The sequence below is a fragment of the Triturus cristatus genome, chromosome 8, assembly GCF_964204655.1.
Source record: "Triturus cristatus chromosome 8, aTriCri1.1, whole genome shotgun sequence".
NCBI lineage: Eukaryota > Metazoa > Chordata > Amphibia > Caudata > Salamandridae > Triturus > Triturus cristatus.
In genome coordinates, this window is record NC_140591.1 from 983,170,844 (window position 1) to 983,195,446 (window position 24,603).

The window sequence follows — 24,603 nt, forward strand, 5'->3', positions numbered from 1 at the left end:
GGATGGCTCTGGATCTATAATGTTAATACTTGCTCCTGCTAGAGAACCAGACCAATGAGTCGATGTGGTTGTTCTCACCATAGAGGTGCTAGCTTATATGTGACACATCAAATGCCTCAGCCCCAGCACCACTTCTTGAGTATCCTACCCATGATCCCTGCCCAAGTGACATCCCCTGCTCCTTAAGAGCTATTTTATTATTAACAACTTCAACCACGCCCTTCAGCATAGTGTCAATACTGGTTGGTGTGTGTGAGACCATACGTAAAGGGTCGGCACTTCCAGCGATCTTACGCCTCCCCATACTTGACAAAGAGCAAGAGGAGGGTTATAATGCACCGGCGCCTCACCTTATGGTTCCAGAAGACCGGAGATCAAGTATCCCACAGCACTTTTTAGGGGACTGGTCCAGCCCAGACCTGTCTGGACAAGGACAGACGGGCCCGGTCTTGACCCGGGCGCGACTTGCGCAGTGAGATCCCTCATGTGAATTTATGACTCCTCCTGAAGGGGCTGCAGCACAGGACGCTGGGGGTACTATCCCATCCCAGCAGCAGACTTGTGTATATATATCAATCAATCATCTTTATTTCGGTTTAAAAAACCATAAAAGATATACAATGCCAATTTATACATCATAATATTAATACATTTCAAAAGGTACCGCCAGGCCATTAAATTAAAACAGATAAAGTTAAAACGTATTTCATAGATAATACGTACTTAGGAGAGGCAGCAAATACCATTATAGGAAGCCAAGATCTGTTTACATATGGCTTGCAGCCTTTTAGATGGGTTACTTGAATAAAACGATCAATAAAAAAAGTGCAAGTGCTTTAAGTGCAATATGTGCAATTGGAACATCATTCTACCAATTATCTTGTGTACAGATATATGTATATATATATATATTCACTTAAAAAACCATAGGTTTCACACATGTTATAGTTAGGTGGACATTTCACTCGTAAAAAACCAATGAAATTCCCCCGTTATAGTTAGTTCAGATAACTATAACTCGTGCACCCACAATCCACTGCTCATGATGTCACATATTACATCACTCATGACATGGTCAGTGGCATCACTCATGACATCACTGATGACATCATCCTTGTGATAGAGTGGCGGTCGCGCGAGTTATAGTTATCTGAACTAACTATAATGGGGGAATTTCATTGTTTTTTTACGAGTGAAATGTGAATGACAACAAGTCGTGATATGGATAATCTTACAGCTGGCGATTTAGAGACACTGTCGGTGCTGGAAGATCTTCAGAACGAAGGTGATCCTATGGCATTGATCCCGAAAATCACGAGAACTAAGGATCAATCAGATACAGTACAAGTAAATCCTGGTAGTCCATTCAAACCTATATCTAGATTGATGCCAGCAGACTCCATTGATGTATTTACTGATGTAGTGACCAAAGAACTGGTCAAACTACGAGGAAAGAATAACCACAGCAAGATGATTGGGAATATCACTGATAAGCAAAGAAAGGCTATTAAGGATTTACAGAATGATAAAACCATTGTCTGCGAGCCATCAGATAAGGGTGGAAATGTGGTGCTGATGACATTGGAATATTATCAAAATGAAGCACTAAATCAGCTCAATGATGAATCTAGTTACATCAAGATTACACGTAAGGAATTTGAGAACAGTATTACATCTTATTGGATGCTTCTTAATAAATGGTATCATAAGGGTATGCTATCCAAAGAGGAGTATGGCTTCCTGGAATGTAAATATCCCAGACTACCAACTTTTTATCACCTTCCTAAACTGCACAAAGACGCCTCAAATCCACCGGGTCGTCCTATAGTTTCATCATTAGGCAGTTTAACTGAACACATGTCCAGATATGTGGATTTTTTCTTGTCTGAATTTGTTACTAAATTGGCTTCATATATCAAAGATACCAAGGACTTTTTAAATCATGTGGAAAATATACTCTGGGAAGATAACTTTGTAATGATGACTCTTGATATATCAAGCTTATACACTAGCATCAGTCATAATGAAGGATTAGAGGCAATTAAGTACTTTTTGGACAATCGTCCAATAAATTTGGCAGAACACAATAATATGCTAATTGAGTTTGTGGGATTTTGCCTATGTAATAACATTTTTCTGTTCCAGGATCTTCTATTTAGACAGACACGTGGTACTGCTATGGGGACCTGCTTCGCCCCCAGCTACGCAAACTTGTTCGTGGGCTGGTGGGAGGAGCAGGTGGCCCGGGCAGAGAACAATAAGTATTGGACAGAAAATGTGATAAGCTGGACCAGATATATAGACGATCTGTTTATTGTCTTTAGAGGTACTGAACAACAAGCAAACAAATTTGTTAGAGTACTCAATAACAATGATCTTAACCTTAAATTCACAGGAGAAATAAGTAAGACATCTGTGAATTACCTGGATCTGGTGGTATTCCCTGCGGAGGGCAGACTGTGCACGCGTTTGCATAGGAAACCCACCACGGGTAATTCCGTGTTACATGCTAGAAGTTGCATTCGGAAAAAACGATAACCAGTATTCCTTATGGCGAACTGCTTAGGATCAAGCGGAACTGTACACGGGACAGCGATTATCAACTCGCAGCTAAAGAAAGTGTAGAAAGATTCAGGATAAGGGGTTATCATAAGGAAATTCTTGATAAAGCGGTCAGAAAAGTGGAAGTGAAACTCAGAACTGACTTGATCAAAGATGAAGATCATAAGATGAGACAAAAGAAAGAGAGTGATAATAAATTCAGAATAATTATTGATTATTCGGAAGATGCTTAGGATATTAGAGAGATAATGAGGAAGAACTGGCATATTGTAAAATCAGACCCTATAATAGGTAAAGATATGCCAAATGCACCACTCATGACATTCAGAAGGGCTAAAACACTGCGTGACGACTTAGTTCAGAGTCACTGCAGCAAAGAGAGCAAGATATTACCATTTGGAAAGATAACAGGTTTCTATCCTTGTCTCAAATGTAGAGCGTGCAAAAACAGCAAAAAGGTCACACATTACAATGTACCTGGCTTAGATCATCCAGGGAAAATTAATAAATTGATGAACTGCAACACCAGTTTCACTGTATACTGTTTGGTCTGCCCTTGTGGCTTGCGCTACATAGGGAGCACTATACACCCCACAAAAGTGCGTATTCTAGAACATCTAAGGGCCATTAATAACAAGGATGTATCGTATCCGGTGGCAAGACATTTTGAATCATTCCATCAGAGTAACAGAGAGTTGTTAAGTTTTTTCTGTATGGACCATGTGCCACTCAATGTTAGAGGGGGTGATAGACAGTTGCGACTTAGAAGACTTGAATCGAGATATATCATCGATACTCAGACCAAGATGCCACTAGGCTTGAACAGTTGGGAAGAGATGGCTGTTCATTTGTAGTCATAAATCTCTATGTATCGGATATCTGTTCTTTTTTAAATACATATTTAATTTGTCCCAAATAATGCACTAAGTCAATGGCAGCAATCACCCATTCGGGGTATAATTATAAGTTGAAATTCGTTCACCATTACGAATGCCCCTGCAGGGCGTGATTGTTTTTCAATGTACGCATTCAAATGTAAGAATGATTTGCATGTTTAGTAATGGCCGCCATCGTAGGACTGAAGTAAGTCCTCTGTTGTTGTTCATGAGACAAGGCATGTATTTATGTTCACTGAAAGTCGACGCCGGTTGCAATTGACAAAGGCGGTAGCCGAAACGCGTTTTGCTGTGAGTTCTGAAATAAAAAATTCAGAACACTGTTCCCGTTAGTGCTGGTATCTGTTGGTGTACCGAGAGCTTGGACTGTACGCGGTGTCCGTCACCGCGTTGGAAGCACACGATCGTGAGTGAAGGGATTAAGACGGAAAGTTGAGCTGGATATATATATATATATATATTCACTGAAAAAACCATGGGTTTCACACACGTTATAGTTAGGAATTAGCATTTAAAAAACCTTAGAAATTCAGTGAAAAAACCATAGGTTTCACACATGTTATAGTTAGCTGGACATTTTACTCGTAAAAAACCAATGAAATTGCCCCGTTATAGTTAGTTCAGCTAACTATAACTCGCGCGCCCGCAATGCACTGCTGATGACGTCACATATTACATCACTCATGACATGGTCAGTGACATCACTCATGACATCACTGATGACATCTCAAATGACATCACTGATGACCTCACTGATGACATCATCCTTGTGATAGAGAGGCAGACCTCCTCTCACCCTAATATAACCTTTGATACACACATTCAAAAATAGAGACTAAAATTTTCAAAACAATGGACATACCAATACCAGTTACAACAACCAATTCAGTAATTCTAAGATCCACATAAACATCCACTCATTCACCAACAGTCCAATACAGTCACTCATACATGTACTCACTCAACACATGTACTCATACACCTATACATCCTGTTACACAATGCCACTCATCCACAGAGTTACTCACACACATAGTCACTCATGCTAATAAAGAATCAAACATACATTTACTAGCATATACAGTTATACACACACCACCACACTTACTTCTACAGAAACTTACACATACTTAGTCTTTTAAACAATCACTTATAGAAACACATACTTATTCATACAGGAACTCTTTCAATCTCTCACATATACTCACATATATACACCAATAGTCACATATACTAGTTTTAAACATATGTAGTTACTCATAAAGACACTATTGAGACAGTCATTCACTCACTAACACACCCATACACACACTCATCCACCCATACAGTCCTGCACACATGCTGTGTTCAACACACACAAAGAGTGAATCATTCATTCATGCACCTATGCACTACATAATACCCCCCACCGAACCATACAGACACTCAGACTGATACTCAAAAAACAACTAATAACCTATATAGACACCCATGTAGCTACTCACCAACCCATGCAACCACTTATACACAAAGTGAGAGACTGATACAGATATTTTCATATTTAAACATTACACAATAAGCCATGTATTCACTATGATACACTTAATCAGTCAGTTACACAATAAATTTTTCAAAAACAAAGCATCCATTTAGACACTTATATACCCATTTATTCTTCCATTGACCTTGAGATATACATATATAAAACATATTTAATTTTCAGAAAAACACACATTCACTGGATGATGTCATCAGTGAGGTCATCAGTGATGTCATTTGAGATGTCATCAGTGATGTCATGAGTGATGTCACTGACCATGTCATGAGTGATGTAATATGTGACGTCATCAGCAGTGCATTGCGGGCGCGCGAGTTATAGTTAGCTGAACTAACTATAACGGGGCAATTTCATTGGTTTTTTACGAGTAAAATGTCCAGCTAACTATAACATGTGTGAAACCTATGGTTTTTTCACTGAATTTCTAAGGTTTTTTAAATGCTAATTCCTAACTATAACGTGTGTGAAACCCATGGTTTTTTCAGTGAATTTGTACGGTTTTTTAAATGCTAATTCCTAACTATAACGTGTTTGAAACCCATGGTTTTTTCAGTGAATTTGCAAGGTTTTTAAAATGCTAATTTTTTTTTTATTCTTCAATTTTTTCTAACATATTTTTAATTTAATTTTCTTACCTTTTATAAAGACTATGCTTAAATTTTTAAAATTCTTTAATATGTTTTTTTTATATATTTTTTAAAATAAACATGTAAAATTTATTTCCAGTTTTTTATTTTTTTTTATTTTTTTTTAGTACGCGTACCGTAAGCTCACGGTAAGCGTACGGTTTACGCAACGTCCGTAATCTTTCTACGCTGCTTGCGTATAGTTACGCACTTTGCGTAGCCGCGCGTACTGCGCGTGGGACGCGTGCGCGCTTACGCCAAGCGCACACGTTACGCGGAAGTGTCGGGGAGTGACTGTTATGCGCATGCGCGCAAGCGCGTGTCTTTTTTACGCGCATGCGTACTTTTTGCCGTAAGCGTACCGTAAGCGTACCGTAAGCGTACGGTAGGTCATGTGATCATGAAACACAACTTTTGATTGGTTGAAACTACTTTCAGTTCTAGAACTCTCCTACACCACACCCATTCCCCTCATTTCTGCTTGTGATCCCTTGGGAGAAGGAGCTGGTTTGTCTTTGGGATACGATGGCAGAACAGCAGAGCCCTTCTGAGAGTGAGGCTAGCACCAGCAGCACTGTCTTGAGGCAGAGAGCGAGGAAACAAAAGCCTTCTTATGTTTGGGATTATTTTACTTTTCCTGAAGGCCAGCAAAAGGTGAATGCACCCTTAGTTACTTGCAGGCTGTGTCAGCGTGTACTTTCTAGAGGTAATCCTGACAGGAAGTATTCCTTTGGGAATCACACCATGAAGAGACACCTCCAGGATGTACACAGAAGGACACATGGTCATCTTTTTGAAGGTAACTCTTCAGAAAGACGAGCCAGTACATCCACAGCAGCTCAGCCTGGACCATCATCTGCAGGGCTGACTCCTTCTTCTGCAGGTCAGGTGAGCCCTTCATCTGTGGGGGGAGAATCTCCTTTTGCTGGCCCTCTGGAAATTAACCCTCGGTTTGCGAGGGTTGAAGTACGGTGCGCCACTTGTCACGATCTAATTACTTATAGGGAGACCAGTGTTTCCCTGGTGAACAGTAAAATAGATCAGCACACTTGTCGTACCGTCTAATATTCCCAATCTTTCTTTCCTCTGTCCCTGCATGAACACAACGGTTCTTTTAAGAGCCAACCTTATCTTTCATCTTTTTTTTACATATTTTTTTAAAAACTTTTTTTTATTTTTTTTTACCGTACGCGTACGGTGCGCGTACTTTTTTTTTTTTTTTTTTAAAAAACACTAAAAATCATTTATGACATTACATTGACCTTGAGAGACTACAATTATTATTATTGACTTACCATACTCACTGAAAAAATATTTATTCATTTCTTTTTTTTAAAAATAGTTTTAAAAATGTTTGTAGTTTTCGTAAATTTTCTATATCTATCTGGAAAAAAAGGAAAAAGTATTAATATTTTAAAAACTTTTTATAATACAGTACACATATTTACATTTTTTCCCAAAAAATATTTTTGCCTTATTTTTGCTGTTTTCAGAATATATTGCATTTCACTATAAATTGTGAAAGCAATTGCATTCATCATTTTACAGCGGGCAAAAAAAAATACCAATCACAAAGATTGTATTAAAAAAGCCCTGATTCTTTTTTTACTTAAACTTAACATTATAGAAATGCATAATATTGTAAAAAAATATCATCTAATACCAATACTTATTCCTTTAAAATACCGTCTGATATGTTTGTTTCAGAAGTATAATCACAATATTATATCTCAAATAACTCCAAAAAACATCTGATTTCATTTCCTTTAGGCCAAATAGTAATTTTAAATTTTTGTTTGGATTAAATTACCAACGGTAATCCAATAAAATTCTAAAGTTTAATTTGTCCAGATCTCACAGATTCTCTGTAACATTTTGGTTCATGAAAATTTTTTGATTAATTTATTTAGTCCACAATAGAATTGGTTACTTTTCCACATGGCCAAATAGTAATTTTTTAAATCATTTTTGAAAAAATTTCCAATGGCAGTCCAATAACATTCCAAAATATAAAATGTGCAGAAGTTACCGATAATCTCAAAATTATTGGTTTTTCAAAATTTCATTAAAAATTAAAAAAGTCCACATTACAATTGGTTATCTTTCCATTAGGCCAAATGATAATTTTAAAAAAATTTTTTTTACAAAATTGCAATGGTAATCCAGTAAAATGGTAAAATTGTTTTGTCCAGATCTTGCCAAGTCTCTCTAAAATTTAGGTTTCAGGAAGATTAGATATGAATTTGCTAAATCAAAAGGCAAACGTTGTTTGAAAATCAATTGAGAATCATTACACAGTGTCCAGCCTTTTTCACATTTAAGATAAACTGTGTAATGTCCAGAAGTAACAGTAGGTCCATCATGGAAAATTATTGCAACAGTTACAAAAGTTTTTCCTGAAATTGATAATTGCTGTCCTGTAAACTTCTTTATTAAAGTATCCAATTTTGAACCATCAGCTCTACATCGTTGCATCATTAAAATTACATACTGTCCGTATTCCTTTAAAATTAATGTTGAAAACATGTCAGAATTACACTCACCACATTTCATGCTATGATTAGCATCTTTAACTAATTTTGCAAAAGTGACTGTTTTACTCTCTGGCAATGTCAAATAAATAAACCTTTCATTATCAACAATAGAGCCACTTATATTATAACAATTATCACAACTATGTTCCCATTTATAAGAGAGACCAAAAAAAATGTCAATGGGAACTCCTTCTTCTTCCACTACCTGAAGAAAATACATCAAAAATTCATGTGCATCTTGCTGTTCATTTTGAGAAAACTGTGTTCGTCCTGAACATACATCTAAAAGTTTTCTAATGTCAGTAGCACTTTCTATTTGAGTTTTATCTTTACTCAGCTTTTGAAAAAGGAGACTCAGCTCTGAACAGAATCTTTTTCCCTGATTTACTATTATCTGCTCTTGCAAACTTTCCAGATAAAATGCAACATTCAGCACTACATTTGCGTAGCAGTTGACACCAGAGCTATTTTCAAAATGACATCCTACAACCTGTTCTTCATTTTCCTTTTTCTTTTTGCTTGCAATTACATCACTCCTCTTTTTTTTCCTCTTCTCTACATCTTCACTACAGATATTCTCATTTTTCCTTTTACGAGAAACTACACGTTTCTCCAACACAGGATACTGACCTAAATGAGGAGCATAGCTTCTTCTTAATCTATTATACTCCTTTACACAATTTGTATCAGCACTAACTTTTGATTCTTCAAAGTCTATCATGAATAAACCTGATAATGTTTTGACTCGTGACAAAGCAACATATGCCATACCTTCTTTGAACACAGTTGAACCAATGTTCACAAATGCACAATCTACAGTCAATCCTTGAGACTTGTGAATAGTTACAGCATATGCTAGAGAAAACGGAAACTGCTTCCTACGTACATATAAGTCTTTCACAAGCATAAAACGAACTGTACAACGACAAATATCTTTTACTTCATCTATCTGATCAAATTTTATTTTTAAACATTCAATTCCTTCTTTTTTCTGATAATTAATAAAACCCACAACTCTTCCCATCGCTCCATTAACTAAACCTTTCTCAACATCCAAATTTCTCCTTAAAAACACTCTACAGTTCATGCAAACATATAGATTTTTTTCTAATCCAGCTGTTTTGGAGATGTTCTTCTCTAGTGAGTCCAATTTATTTTTCAGTTTGCCTGTTACTGTGACAGTAATTCTTCCATCCTCAATTTTGTCCACTGCTTCCAATTTCCTGATCTCTTCCTTTTCCAATTTCAAAAGCTCCTCATTGAATATTGAGCATTCACGTAGAGTTGGCATTAAGCAGATGACACTTTTGTTTTCTGCAATATTCTTGTATATTTTCTCTGCAACTATTTCTTCCTTTGGAAATAAATTATGTAGCAGCCGACTCTGTAATGCTTTTTTGCCAACTTCTGTGAGTAGTCCAATTCTGATATCTTTCAGAATACTTCCATATTCTTCATCGTTTGCTTGCCTCATATTAGTTGTAAGTTCCTTGTACTCAAAGAAGGACCAAATATTTGTATTTCCGATGCTTCCCAATGACTTCTTCGTGTCTTCATGTGTCACAGTATTAAACACTGGTTGTCCTTTAACTGGAGTAAGTTGCAAAAGATCTCCAAAAACTATGACGTGTTTTCCACCAAATAACACGTCATAGTCTGTCTTCAAAATTTGCTGCATTCTTAAATGCACAAAGGCAAGCATTAAGTTTGATACCATGCTCACCTCATCAATAATGAGAACTTGCATCTTCTTCAATACTCGTGAAACTTCCAAGGATGCTTCTCCAGTTAGCTTGTTGAATTGTATTTTGTTCTCATGCTCCACTGGTAACATTAGCAAACGATGTAAGGTGATTCCTTTTATGTTATATGCTGCTAACCCAGTTGGAGCAGTAACCACACAAGACAAAGTAGAATCCGTTATTTGCTTTAGGTAGCTTCTGATGACTTTAATTAGGAAACTTTTTCCAGTGCCAGCTTGTCCGCTTACATACATCCTGATTGGATGAAATGATGTGCATGAGCACTCTTTTTTTACATGTAGAAATCCGTGATCAATTTTGTTTTTGATCTCTTCATAAATTTGTTGCTGCTCTTGATTCAGTTGTCTTTCCAAATTTTCTAAGTCTATAAATTCTTCTTGAGCTTGATTCATAGCCGTTTCCACTTCATTCATGGCTATTGATGCTTCATTTTCAACGATTGGTTGTCCTAGGGGATCTTGACTGTGTGTTCCTGAACTTTGGCTGTCCTGAGAACTGTCTCTAGCTATTTCTGCTGCAATTGTAGTTTCCTGTTCAATTTCTTCATTTAACATTTGCAGATAAGTTGTGAATGTATTGCATTGTATGCTGTCTTTGCAAGCATTAAATGAATCCTCATAGCTTTGAAATTCTCCCAGTAGTTCATCCTCTGTACGCCATGGTTTAAACAACTGTAAAAGAGCCAAGTAGTAAAATTCTTTCTTGTCGGTAGTGTCGCAACTCAGCTTCCGGTGATTTATCAAACTTCCTTTGGTTTGCTTCACCAAACATCCTTCTTCACCAACAACTTTATATTTTCTATTATTAATGTCTTCTGCAGCTTTCCGTGAATAAATGTAGTTCTGCAACACTTCATAGAGACACATGTTCTCCAGATGATGACTTCTCTTGGGATAATATGTGTCCAACATGTTTGTTTTCAATATATCTGTACTTTCTGGGTCATTCTCGGCCAAATATTCAATTTCTCCAACAGATTTCAGTACCCGATTTCTCATTGCTGCAAGGCCTAAACTTGCCCAAATTATTCTTCTTGACTTCGAGTAGAGACTTGCAGAAGATAACCTATCTGAACATTCGTAGGATCCAATTTCTCGATGCGATAACATCTTCAAACTGAAACTGTACAGCTTCTTACTGACAGTCTTCTCGTGAGAAATCTCTTCCCACATTTCCTTCAATTCTGTTTTTTCTGATTTCGTAATGTAAGACGTTACATATCGTGCAACAGCAATGGAATTGTCAGCTACATACTGTATATCCATGTTAGCGTTCCACATGGATAAAATGACTGGGTTGTAGTCATTTATATTTTTTGATTCTTCTTTTCTTTTAAGGTTGTAGGTATTCTTAGGTGATTTTCTTGTGATAGTATGTCTCACAGCTGACATAAAACTGTTTACTCTTCCATTTGAAAGAACAGGTCTAGGAAATCCAAATCGACATTTAGAGTAGTATTTTTCTTTGCTCTTGTATTTCCGTCGACAGTATTTTCCACACCGATGACTTTGGAAACGTAAAACTTGCTCCTTTAACTTGTTCTCTTCTGTGCTTTTTGGTATACCACATGTTGCATATTCTTCAATGTAAGATAACACTGCTTCATCAGTATCTTTTCCAAACTTTGGGGCATCCTTGATCCACAACAGCATATGAATATGAGGAGCACCTCTTGCCTGGTACTCTTTTCTCCAAAAGAAATCCACTACTTCTCCAAGGGGTGGATTTTTTTTATTGCAGATGAAGGACATCATAGCCTCAAATCTATGATTGAAATATCTGCAAACATTAACCGGATCCAATGAGCACAGTTCTCCTGCTGTCTTGTATTCGATGTTTTTAACGTTTGAATTGGCCTCTCGTAGAAAATCCAGTAAATCATCCCAAGCGTACTCGGCACAGCTTAGGGTAAGGAACCATGTTGGTGTTCCTAAATTGCGTAACATGCATTTTAGTTCACCATGGCGTCGGTACCAATATTCATTTGTCCCACGCTGACAAGCCATCAGATTGATCAGTTGTGTTTCCAAATGATCATCTCGGTGCTGCACTTTCTCCATAAAATCCTTAGCAGACACATTTTGTAAATGTACTCCACTTTTTAAAATGTGATTTACTGCATAAGACAGTGCAGACAAGTCGCTTTCAAATAAAAGATGGAACAAATAAGGAATACTTTGTCGAAATCTGGGATCTTCAGCATATAGTCTTGTAGTCCGATACTCTGAAGCTGGAATCTGTTCTGGACGTTCATCGTATCGTCCTCCTTTTCCCGTAGGAAACAGCTGGGGAAAACATCGAGCTTCCAAGCTCTCCTCCCATACACACACGGGAGTTCCTTTTGCTTTCTTCATCTGAAAGAGATCAATATTGTCTCCCATAACTTCTTTCGAATGAAGAGGATGTATGCTAAAATGTTCATAAATTTCTTCTTCCTTTGTCTTGTCCACTTTTTCAATTTGTCCAGTTGGTGTTTCTGTGTCTTCTTGAAAATCTTCGTCTTCTTCTTCTTCTTCTATATAAATTGATTCATACCATTTGTTATTTTTTTTCAAATACAAATTTGCTCTTTGTACTTTCCGCACATCTACCAGCTCCTGCCAAATCTTCTTATTCTTTGTAGGTACACCATTAACCAGAATAATTAATGGTTCAGTTTCCAAAGTATCCGCATCAATAGTTTCCATATTTTTTTTCAAATCCAAGGGCAAATACACCACTCTACCTTTTAAACCTCTCAGTAAATCTGAAGGAGGTAATTTACCAGTTTTGGGCTCCATACGTACTATGGTCTGGAACGGATGAACACATTGAATGAGTATAGACTCATATGTATTTAATTCAGAAAGTTCAGCAGGAATAGCATCCAATTCTAAATTATTATGTACAGCTCTGGTCGGCATTCTATTTTCCTCTAACTTGTTGTAACAGTATTTACAAATACGCTGATCTTCACCCAATTCAAAACAATTTTCAAGAAATATATATGTGGCAAAATCCTTCCACTTATAATTATCTTCATTTTCACTCTTTCTGTAGAGATCAACATTCCTAGTTTGTTTTCTATAATGAGTTCTGCGGCAACAAATACAAGTAACATTTGGTCTTTCATTAGAGACTATTGCAAATTTTGTTATGTGATCATTAAATGTCTTACTTACAGAAGGTTCTACATTCTCTTCCACTTCTTCCTCATTTACTGTGTCCTTCTCTGCACTGTTTTGTTCAGGACCAAAGTAACAAAACTGAATTTCATCAACAACCTTCTCTACATCTGATACCGTTCCTCGGAACAGAGCCCTATTCAATTCATTTAACTTTATTGCTGGACTTTTGGCAAAATACAACCGTCTCACAAACTTTCTCATTTCAGTATGATGAACAGCCAGCATCCTAAAATGATGGAAAACACTATTGCACACTTTTCTAGATAGACAAGCCAGAGAATGACCCTGCAAACCAGTATTCTCTCTCACTCTGCATGGATCCAGACTTTGAAGCACCTTAATCTTCTGTTTTACACTTTTTTTGCTATATTCTCTTAGAAACTCTCGAAATCTGTCAATAGATTCCTGACGCACAGTGCAAATACTACTACAATTCCAAGTGTACACTGGGGCTTTAGGACGTCTCCCCATTGCCTCATCTGCCATCACTTGTACCTCATCTCTTGGAACCATTATCTCCTTCTCCATTATGCAACCATTTTTTACTTCGTATGAACGACCTCTGGTGTCAACTGCATGCAGCAAACTATTACTTTGAAAATAGCTCTCTTCATTAAAAAAAGGTTCACTACTTGAACTATGCATCCACTTTCCTAAAAACACTTTACAAAAGTTTGTTCTGTTCACTACTCTTTTGCTTTTGCTTTGTGATTTCAGTACATTAACCATTTTATCTAATGTACGCATCCTATTCAAAATTAAAATGAATAGTTTCCTTTTTAATTCTAATGCTTTTGCTGCAATGGCTTCAATTTCTTTTTTTCTCTTATAAAATTTAGCCTTTTGCTTATATTTCTTCACATCCTTTATCAAATTGGACATAACTCTTCTCTGAAACATTTTTCTACGTATCTCTTTAAACGCTGTTTTTCTGTTTATGTAAAACTTTTCAGTTGCAGAAGGTATATTTGCATTAACTAAATTCTCAATTTTTTGCTGTTCTCTTCGTTTTGTTACATTCTTTCCAGGACAGACATTTTGTACATTTTTCTTTGTTTTGAATATTTTTTTAAGAAATTGTTTTTTCTGCTTACCAGAAGATTTTTTCTTTTTCCCAACATGAGCATCTTCTACTAACTTTGGTCCTCCAGTTGTCTTCAAATATAGTTTTTTTTTAGCGTTTTTTGAACTCTAGATTTTGTAGGCATCTTAAATTTTGTTCACTGTTCTTCAGCAATACCTGAAAAAAACAAAAAAAAATCCTTTATTGTATTTAAATATATTACTACATTTCTTTTCACAATAGTCACAAAACGAAATTTCTTTGCCAATTTGAATGCACACAAACTGCTCTTTTTTTTCGGCAAGTGAAAATCACTTTTACAAACTGTCACATTATGAAACCACTTTTCAGATTTTTTAAAAAGCCCATGTCCAGACTGCTACACTCCAGCAAGGGCAACCAGCCTTAGTGAAGCTGAATGTATTTGCATTACAGACTGAAACCTGAAAACCCCACTCGCTTGTAAATACTGTGCATGACTATACATGGCAAGCACATGGGTGTGTGCTAAGACTCTGCTTCTTCCCCCCAAAATTCGCTCCCCCTTTCCATCTAATGCAACTGTGAAATCACCAGAGCAAGACGCAATAAATCTCTGCCTATAATTCCTCTATGCACACAGAGTCATGTTTTCACATTAGTCCCAAAACGAAATTTCTTTGCCAATTTGAAAGCACACTTACTGCTCTTTTTTTTTTCGGCGCAAGTGAAAATCACTTTTTACAATTGGAAATCACTTTTACAGACTGACACATTATGAAACCACTTTTTTTGATTTATTTAAATGCACATGTCCAAGCTGTTTTTTCAGACCACCACCATGTGTATTCTCGGTGACTGCCTACACTCCAGCAAGGGCAACCAGCCTTAGTGATGCTGAATGTATTTGCATTACAGACTGAAACCTGAAAACCCCACTCGCTTGTAAATACTGTGCATGACTATACATGGCAAGCACATGGGTGTGTGCTAAGACTCTGCTTCTTCCCCCAAAAATTCGCTCCCCCTTTCCATCTAATGCAACTGTGAAATCACCAGAGCAAGACGCAATAAATCTCTGCCTATAATTCCTCTATGCACACAGAGTCATGTTTTCACATTAGTCCCAAAACGAAATTTCTTTGCCAATTTGAAAGCACACTTACTGCTCTTTTTTTTTTCGGCGCAAGTGAAAATCACTTTTTACAATTGGAAATCACTTTTACAGACTGACACATTATGAAACCACTTTTTTTGATTTATTTAAATGCACATGTCCAAGCTGTTTTTTCAGACCACCACCATGTGTATTCTCGGTGAGTGCCTACACTCCAGCAAGGGCAACCAGCCTTAGTGATGCTGAATGTATTTGCATTACAGACTGAAACCTGAAAACCCCACTCGCTTGTAAATACTGTGCATGACTATACATGGCAAGCACATGGGTGTGTGCTAAGACTCTGCTTCTTCCCCCAAAAATTCGCTCCCCCTTTCCATCTAATGCAACTGTGAAATCACCAGAGCAAGACGCAATAAATCTCTGCCTATAATTCCTCTCTGCACACAGAGTCATGTTTTCACATTAGTCCCAAAACGAAATTTCTTTGCCAATTTGAAAGCACACTTACTGCTCTTTTTTTTTCCGGGCCAAGTGAAAAACACTTTTACAGACTGACACATTATGAAACCTTTTTTTTTAATTTATTTAAATGCACATGTCCAAGCTGTTTTTTCAGACCACCACCATGTGTATTCTCGGTGACTGCCTACACTCCAGCAAGGGCAACCAGCCTTAGTGATGCTGAATGTATTTGCATTACAGACTGAAACCTGAAAACCCCACTCGCTTGTAAATACTGTGCATGACTATACATGGCAAGCACATGGGTGTGTGCTAAGACTCTGCTTCTTCCCCCAAAAATTCGCTCCCCCTTTCCATCTAATGCAACCAGCCTTAGTGATGCTGAATGTATTTGCATTACAGACTGAAACCTGAAAACCCCACTCGCTTGTAAATACTGTGCATGACTATACATGGCAAGCACATGGGTGTGTGCTAAGACTCTGCTTCTTCCCCCAAAAATTCGCTCCCCCTTTCCATCTAATGCAACTGTGAAATCACCAGAGCAAGACGCAATAAATCTCTGCCTATAATTCCTCTATGCACACAGAGTCATGTTTTCACATTAGTCCCAAAACGAAATTTCTTTGCCAATTTGAAAGCACACTTACTGCTCTTTTTTTTTTCGGCGCAAGTGAAAATCACTTTTTACAATTGGAAATCACTTTTACAGACTGACACATTATGAAACCACTTTTTTTGATTTATTTAAATGCACATGTCCAAGCTGTTTTTTCAGACCACCACCATGTGTATTCTCGGTGACTGCCTACAGTCCAGCAAGGGCAACCAGCCTTAGTGATGCTGAATGTATTTGCATTACAGACTGAAACCTGAAAACCCCACTCGCTTGTAAATACTGTGCATGACTATACATGGCAAGCACATGGGTGTGTGCTAAGACTCTGCTTCTTCCCCCAAAAATTCGCTCCCCCTTTCCATCTAATGCAACCAGCCTTAGTGATGCTGAATGTATTTGCATTACAGACTGAAACCTGAAAACCCCACTCGCTTGTAAATACTGTGCATGACTATACATGGCAAGCACATGGGTGTGTGCTAAGACTCTGCTTCTTCCCCCAAAAATTCGCTCCCCCTTTCCATCTAATGCAACTGTGAAATCACCAGAGCAAGACGCAATAAATCTCTGCCTATAATTCCTCTATGCACACAGAGTCATGTTTTCACATTAGTCCCAAAACGAAATTTCTTTGACAATTTGAAAGCACACTTACTGCTCTTTTTTTTTTCGGCGCAAGTGAAAATCACTTTTTACAATTGGAAATCACTTTTACAGACTGACACATTATGAAACCACTTTTTTTGATTTATTTAAATGCACATGTCCAAGCTGTTTTTTCAGACCACCACCATGTGTATTCTCGGTGACTGCCTACACTCCAGCAAGGGCAACCAGCCTTAGTGATGCTGAATGTATTTGCATTACAGACTGAAACCTGAAAACCCCACTCGCTTGTAAATACTGTGCATGACTATACATGGCAAGCACATGGGTGTGTGCTAAGACTCTGCTTCTTCCCCCAAAAATTCGCTCCCCCTTTCCATCTAATGCAACTGTGAAATCACCAGAGCAAGACGCAATAAATCTCTGCCTATAATTCCTCTATGCACACAGAGTCATGTTTTCACATTAGTCACAAAACGAAATTTCTTTGCCAATTTGAAAGCACACTTACTGCTCTTTTTTTTTTCGGGGCAAGTGAAAATCACTTTTTACAATTGGAAATCACTTTTACAGACTGACACATTATGAAACCTTTTTTTTTTATTTATTTCAATGCACATGTCCAAGCTGTTTTTTCAGACCACCACCATGTGTATTCTCGGTGACTGCCTACACTCCAGCAAGGGCAACCAGCCTTAGTGATGCTGAATGTATTTGCATTACAGACTGAAACCTGAAAACCCCACTCGCTTGTAAATACTGTGCATGACTATACATGGCAAGCACATGGGTGTGTGCTAAGACTCTGCTTCTTCCCCCAAAAATTCGCTCCCCCTTTCCATCTAATGCAACTGTGAAATCACCAGAGCAAGACGCAATAAATCTCTGCCTATAATTCCTCTATGCACACAGAGTCATGTTTTCACATTAGTCCCAAAACGAAATTTCTTTGCCAATTTGAAAGCACACTTACTGCTCTTTTTTTTTTCGGGGCAAGTGTAAATCACTTTTACAGACTGACACATTATGAAACCACCATGTGTAACTACAACAAAAACAATTCCCATTTCTATTATTCATTTCTTAAGTTACCACATACATCCCCTCTCAAACTGTAAACTCACCTTTAAAATTAGTTAGTTGTGAAAGAAATGTGACACTCAAACAGCAGATTATCAGAGCCAGGATCTCTGTTGTGTTCACCTCTCTCCTCTCAGCAGAACCAGATAATGGCAAACTTTCCCTCTTTTTTTCCACACATATACTTGTAAGTTTCAAATCTCAGTGCTTCCCCCTTTTTTTCAAATGTAATCACACATTTCTATTGGTTGAAAACCAACCCTTTTCCAAAAGTACCCTTCCCCCAACTTGACTTCTGCCTAGTACCCTTCCCCCAACTTGACTTCTGCCTGCTACCATAGCAACAGCTCATGGAACACTGCTGTGTGGAGTTAGGTCAGAAGTTCGCCACACAATGTTTCAATTCCACAGAGCAAGAGTGCTTGACTTTTCAAACCTTACAGCAAATCCATAGTACTGTTCTTTGGTTACACATTTTTTTGTACCAATACAAAACATGCTTCTATTAATTTACACATACAGCCTAGTTTTTTTTCTAGAATGGTATGAAACAGCCAATCAGTTCTTTTTGTTTTGTTAAAAATATGTATGCCTCCATTTCCAAACTGTCTTTCTTTTCATATTGCCATTCTACTGAAAGACACCTCCTGAGTGCATCCAGTTCTCCTTTGAAGATGTTCACAGTGTGGATTGTAGGGCACAGCTATGTCTTCTGGAGTGAAAAGTATGCAGAGAAAACAGGTATGGTGAGAGACCTTGCTTTGCCAAATGTAGACATTAAATGGATTGGTCAGAGAGGGTTAAAGTGGCACCAATTGATGCCATTGGTGAAATCCTTCATTCAAATCCAACACCCTGACCTCATAATAGTGCACTGTGGTGGCAATGACCTAGGCACTTTGACTGGGGTAGGTCTGGAAATGCTTATGAAGGACACCTTTGCACAACTGTTTACACTTTTCCCTAAAACTGCCTTTGTGTTTTCCAACATATGCCAAAGGCAAAAATGGAACTGGTCCAATCATTTCTGTCCGCAGATTGACAAAGCAAGAAAGCACGTCAACAAATCTGTTTCTGCTTTCCTCCGTGACTATGGTATGGGTGCCATTTACCACAACAACTTGCGTTATGACATGCAAGACATTTATAGAGGAGATGGTGTGCACTTCAATGATGAAGGGAACAGAGTCTTCCTCTTGAACCTTAGACTCTGCATCGGTACTTACTTGTAGGTACCACTAAAAAAATGACTTCATAAACACAACAGCTCTTTTTAGAGCTCCCTAATTTCTAAACTCTTAATTCGTCATTTCATTTATTCATTTTTATTTTTTTTAACCGTACGCTTACCGTAAGCTTACCGTACGCGTACCCCGTGATTTTTTAAAAAATCAATAAATGTTTTTTTTGTACTTTTCTGTCCTTCTTTGACCCCCTTACAAATGTTAGGGGGTCTGTAACTCTCCTCCTTGCCCCCTTTTCTTGTTTTCACTCTTTTTTTTTCAGAGTGAAACACAGAAAATGGCGGCCGCCGCTTCCTGGTTTCGGCCGATTCGAATGTTTACTAAGATCTAAGAGCCAATCAGAATCGCGCTCGCGCACGCCACCGTACGCTTACCGTAAGCGTACGGTAAGCGTACCGTAAGCGGGCTCAGATATATATATTGATTTAAACGCTATTTTCTCAGAATCTACTGAACAGATTTACACCAAACCTACAAAAGGCACTTCCTTGACCTAGGGACTACCTCTCTGCCAAATTTTGAGTAATTCTGTTCAGCCGTTCGGGCTGTAGCTCGTTCTAAAGGTCCTATGGAAAAATGCATGGGAAAAACGCGTTTTGGGACCCCCCTTTTATCTCAGCCCCCGCTTGACGGATCCTCCCGAGACTTTCAGGGTAGGAGCGGAGCGTAGCGCCCCACCTATTTTGAGAAATTCGCGAGGATTCGTCGACCGGCGCCAAAGTTATTCAAAATAGAATGTTGAGGTTTTCCTATGGAAACGTGGTCCTAACTATAACTACCTACTGGCGACCGCCAGTAGGTAATATATATATATATATATATATATATATATATATATATATATTGACAAAAAAGTTACTCAGATCGGGGAGGGCCCCACTGCAGAAGTGCAGGTCTCTGGCACTAATTATTTCCAGCGCTGTTGGGAACGTTGTGCTTCCAGTTGGTGGAAATCGAATTTTGGGAAGGTGAGCAACAATGAACTTACATGCTAACCTACTACAGGATTAACAGCGTTTTCATCTGGCAGCATGCACTATGCTAACATTGTGGATACTACATCTACCATGATGCCGAGTGAACCAGGGGCGTGTATTTAAATGAGGCGCAGGTGCGCTTTGAAATGTTTGCTGCTTCCTGAATTTGCCTTGGATTTTAAATGCCAGTGATCAAGGGAAATGCTACCCGAAACATGTTTGGTTTTTAAGGCAAAGCTGAATAAATATGCTTGTAAGGACAATGTTTACGAGCCTTCCTTCTGCCAGCAAGAGAGGAATTCATTGCCACAATGTGAGAGGCCCTCTAATGCAGAGTAACTTTTTTGTGGATTTATTACGGTCTGACTCAGATCGGGGAGGGCCCCACTGCAGAAGTGCAGGTCTCTGGCACTAATTATTTCCAGCGCTGTTGGGAACGTTGTGCTTCCAGTTGGTGGAAATCGAATTTTGGGAAGGTGAGCAACAATGAACTTACATGCTAACCTACTACAGGATTAACAGCGTTTTCATCTGGCAGCATGCACTATGCTAACATTGTGGATACTACATCTACCATGATGCCGAGTGAACCAGGGGCGTGTATTTAAATGAGGCGCAGGTGCGCTTTGAAATGTTTGCTGCTTCCTGAATTTGCCTTGGATTTTAAATGCCAGTGATCAAGGGAAATGCTACCCGAAACATGTTTGGTTTTTAAGGCAAAGCTGAATAAATATGCTTGTAAGGACAATGTTTACGAGCCTTCCTTCTGCCAGCAAGAGAGGAATTAATTGCCACAATGTGAGAGGCCCTCTAATGCAGAGTAACTTTTTTGTGGATTTATTACGGTCTGACTCAGATCGGGGAGGGCCCCACTGCAGAAGTGCAGGTCTCTGGCACTAATTATTTCCAGCGCTGTTGGGAACGTTGTGCTTCCAGTTGGTGGAAATCGAATTTTGGGAAGGTGAGCAACAATGAACTTACATGCTAACCTACTACAGGATTAACAGCGTTTTCATCTGGCAGCATGCACTATGCTAACATTGTGGATACTACATCTACCATGATGCCGAGTGAACCAGGGGCGTGTATTTAAATGAGGCGCAGGTGCGCTTTGAAATGTTTGCTGCTTCCTGAATTTGCCTTGGATTTTAAATGCCAGTGATCAAGGGAAATGCTACCCGAAACATGTTTGGTTTTTAAGGCAAAGCTGAATAAATATGCTTGTAAGGACAATGTTTACGAGCCTTCCTTCTGCCAGCAAGAGAGGAATTCATTGCCACAATGTGAGAGGCCCTCTAATGCAGAGTAACTTTTTTGTGGATATTTATATATATATATATCAGGTGATCAAGATCGCGGAGGCGATCGAAACGCGTCTGAGGCGGACACTTGTCTGACAATGAAATAAAAAGTCAGAATTGAAAAATTTGGAATCGTTTGCTGTTTTTACTGTTGGATGTCAGCATTGTGCGTGGTGAAGAGGTCCTTACCTGTTTGTAGCTCCCTTTGTCTTACTGGGGAGTTCAGGACTTTGGTTCTATATATATATATATATATATATATATATATTCACTTAAAAAACCATAGGTTTCACACATGTTATAGTTAGGTGGACATTTCACTCGTAAAAAACCAATGAAATTCCCCCGTTATAGTTAGTTCAGATAACTATAACTCGCGCGCCCGCAATCCACTGCTCATGACGTCACATATTACATCACTCATGACATGGTCAGTGGCATCACTCATGACATCACTGATGACATCATCCTTGTGATAGAGTGGCGGTTGCGCGAGTTATAGTTATCTGAACTAACTATAATGGGGGAATTTCATTGGTTTTTTACGAGTGAAATGTCCCCCTAACTATAACATGTGTGAAACATATGGTTTTTTAAGTGAATTTGGAAGGTTTTTTAAATGCTAATTCCTAACTATAACGTGTGTGAAACCTATGATTTTTTAAGTGAATTTGTACGTTTTTTTAAATGCTAAGTTATGTATGTATTATTATATATATTTTTTTAAGGTTTTTCACCGTGCACGCACCGTGCGCGCAACCCGCGATTTAAAAAAAAAAAAAAAAAATGTTTTTTTCACCCTTCGGGGTCTTTCAGGGACCCCCTGACAAAGGCTAGGGGGTCAGGAACTCTCTACCCTGCACCCTTTTCACGTTCGCCACCTCTCTTTTTCAGTGTCGCACCCAAAACAAACAAAATGGCGGACAACACTTCCTGATTTCGACCGATTTGAATGTTGACTGACATGTAACCACCAATCAGAATTACGCTCGCGCACGGCGCCGTGCGCGCATGGTGCGCGCACGATATGCGCATATAGATATTTATGTACTTTTAACTGCAATTTTGTCAGGAACTACTGTACAGATTGACTCCATATGTGCAAAAGGCACATGCCTGACCTGAGGACTACCTCTCTGCCAAGTTTCAAGTAATTCTGTTCAGCCGTTCGGGCTGTACCTTCGACTAAAGGTCCTATGTAAAATATCATGGGGAAAACGCGTTTTGGGACCCCCCTTTTTTCTTGGCCCCCGCTTGACGAATCACCCCGAGACTTTCAGGGTAGGAGCTGAGTGGAGCGCCCCATTAGTTTTGAAAATTTTGCGAGGATTCATCAACCGGCGCCAAAGTTATTCAAAATAGAATTTTCAGATTTACTAGGGAAACACGGTCCTAACTATAACTATCTACTGGCGACCGCAGTAGATAATATATATATATATATATATATATATATCTGTTCGGAAACAGCACAAATATTCACAATCCTGGAAGTCTGTGTTTAGAGGTAGATTGTTTCACAACATCTGAAGCTTTGGAAATTTTGAGACGTGTCTCAGTAATAAATTACATGTATCTTTAACTCATTTATCCAGCATCTTTGCTGTTACAAATTGTGCTCTGTGTCCTAGTCATTGTGCTTGCCATTTAATTTCAGATTTCTAGTGCTTTAGCTAACTTGCTTGTGGCAGTTCATAGACCAGCATGAGGTGAGCTCCATTTAGGCCATTAATGATCTCCCGCTAGGTCTGCCTTCTAGTTCACTCTTCTTCAGGTTTGGTGCCTGCCGCCCCCAGAACTCCCTGGAGATCAGCATATGTTCAGAATGACCTCTCTGTTTATCAATTCCCCTCTCCCGCTGGCTAGACAGATGATGAGCTGCAGTGAAGGAAGGAATGCACCCAGACATGCTCTTGATAAAAACACCTGACTCCGAAAACTCACTCTGTCACTCTGAAGATTTATTTTACAATTATTATTACAGAATCATGGACGCACAATGTTCCTTATTTTTTCAAATAGTAAGCATTTTAATGTCTTCGCCTAACCTTCTCATGCAATCCCAAACTGTTATTTTTTTATTTTTTTTTGTAATTTTATGTATCATGTACTTGCCCATGGACATCGGAGCTCTTTAAAATAGGGTCAGAACAAAACAATCAGATGGTGAATAGCAATTAAAAAAGGACCAAAATAAATAATCGCATTCTTAAAAACATAAACAACCGAGGGCAGATTAGAATGTAAAAACTTTTTCCTTCTCAGAACTTTTCCTTCAATATTTCTTCTAAGTTTGAAGGTAAGGGCTGATAAGGCCCAATCCACTCTTTTTTATATTCAACGCACGTTCCACCACAGTCGGCCATAATTTTCAGCTTTTTCTCGGTCTTGGCGACTAGATGTCCGCAGTTGGCGCTTTGATCTTTTAGGTGTTAGTTTTTATTAAAAACTTTAAAAGTTCACAACTCTGGTTATAAAGATTGGATTTTTGTCATTTTCGTCAAATAATTTATTGAAATTTCTAATTTTTCTAAATTGGTATTGGATTTATCTGTTGTGTTTTCACTTTATTACTGTTTGTGTGCTACATTAATACTTTACACATGGCCTCTAAGTTAAGCCTAATTACTTTTGTGCCAAGCTACCAGAGGGTTAAGCACAGGCTCATTTAGGACTTTTTTTGGTTTACTGTGACAGGGATTGTGGCTGTCTCTTGAATATGTGTCAGCCCTCCTTCAACCAATAAACCAAGTTATCACACCTCTCAATACAACATTCTTCAAGTAGTTTTATTTATCTTAGATATTTCTGTGCATAATTATTCATTTCCATTTTACTGCCAGTGTGTGATTTTAATGGACACGTCCTGTTTTAATATACATCTTTATTCGTGCATTTTCTAGCAACATTTATATACATAGACTACTGAGGCAAATATATGTGCTTCCAAAAACTTCTTCTTTCTTTTAGCAAAAAACCTGCAGAATTACTCTGTAGTCTAGAATCTCTCTTCAGACAAATGTACTGATCTGAAAATCATAAGCCTGAATCCCAGCAGGGTGCTCTC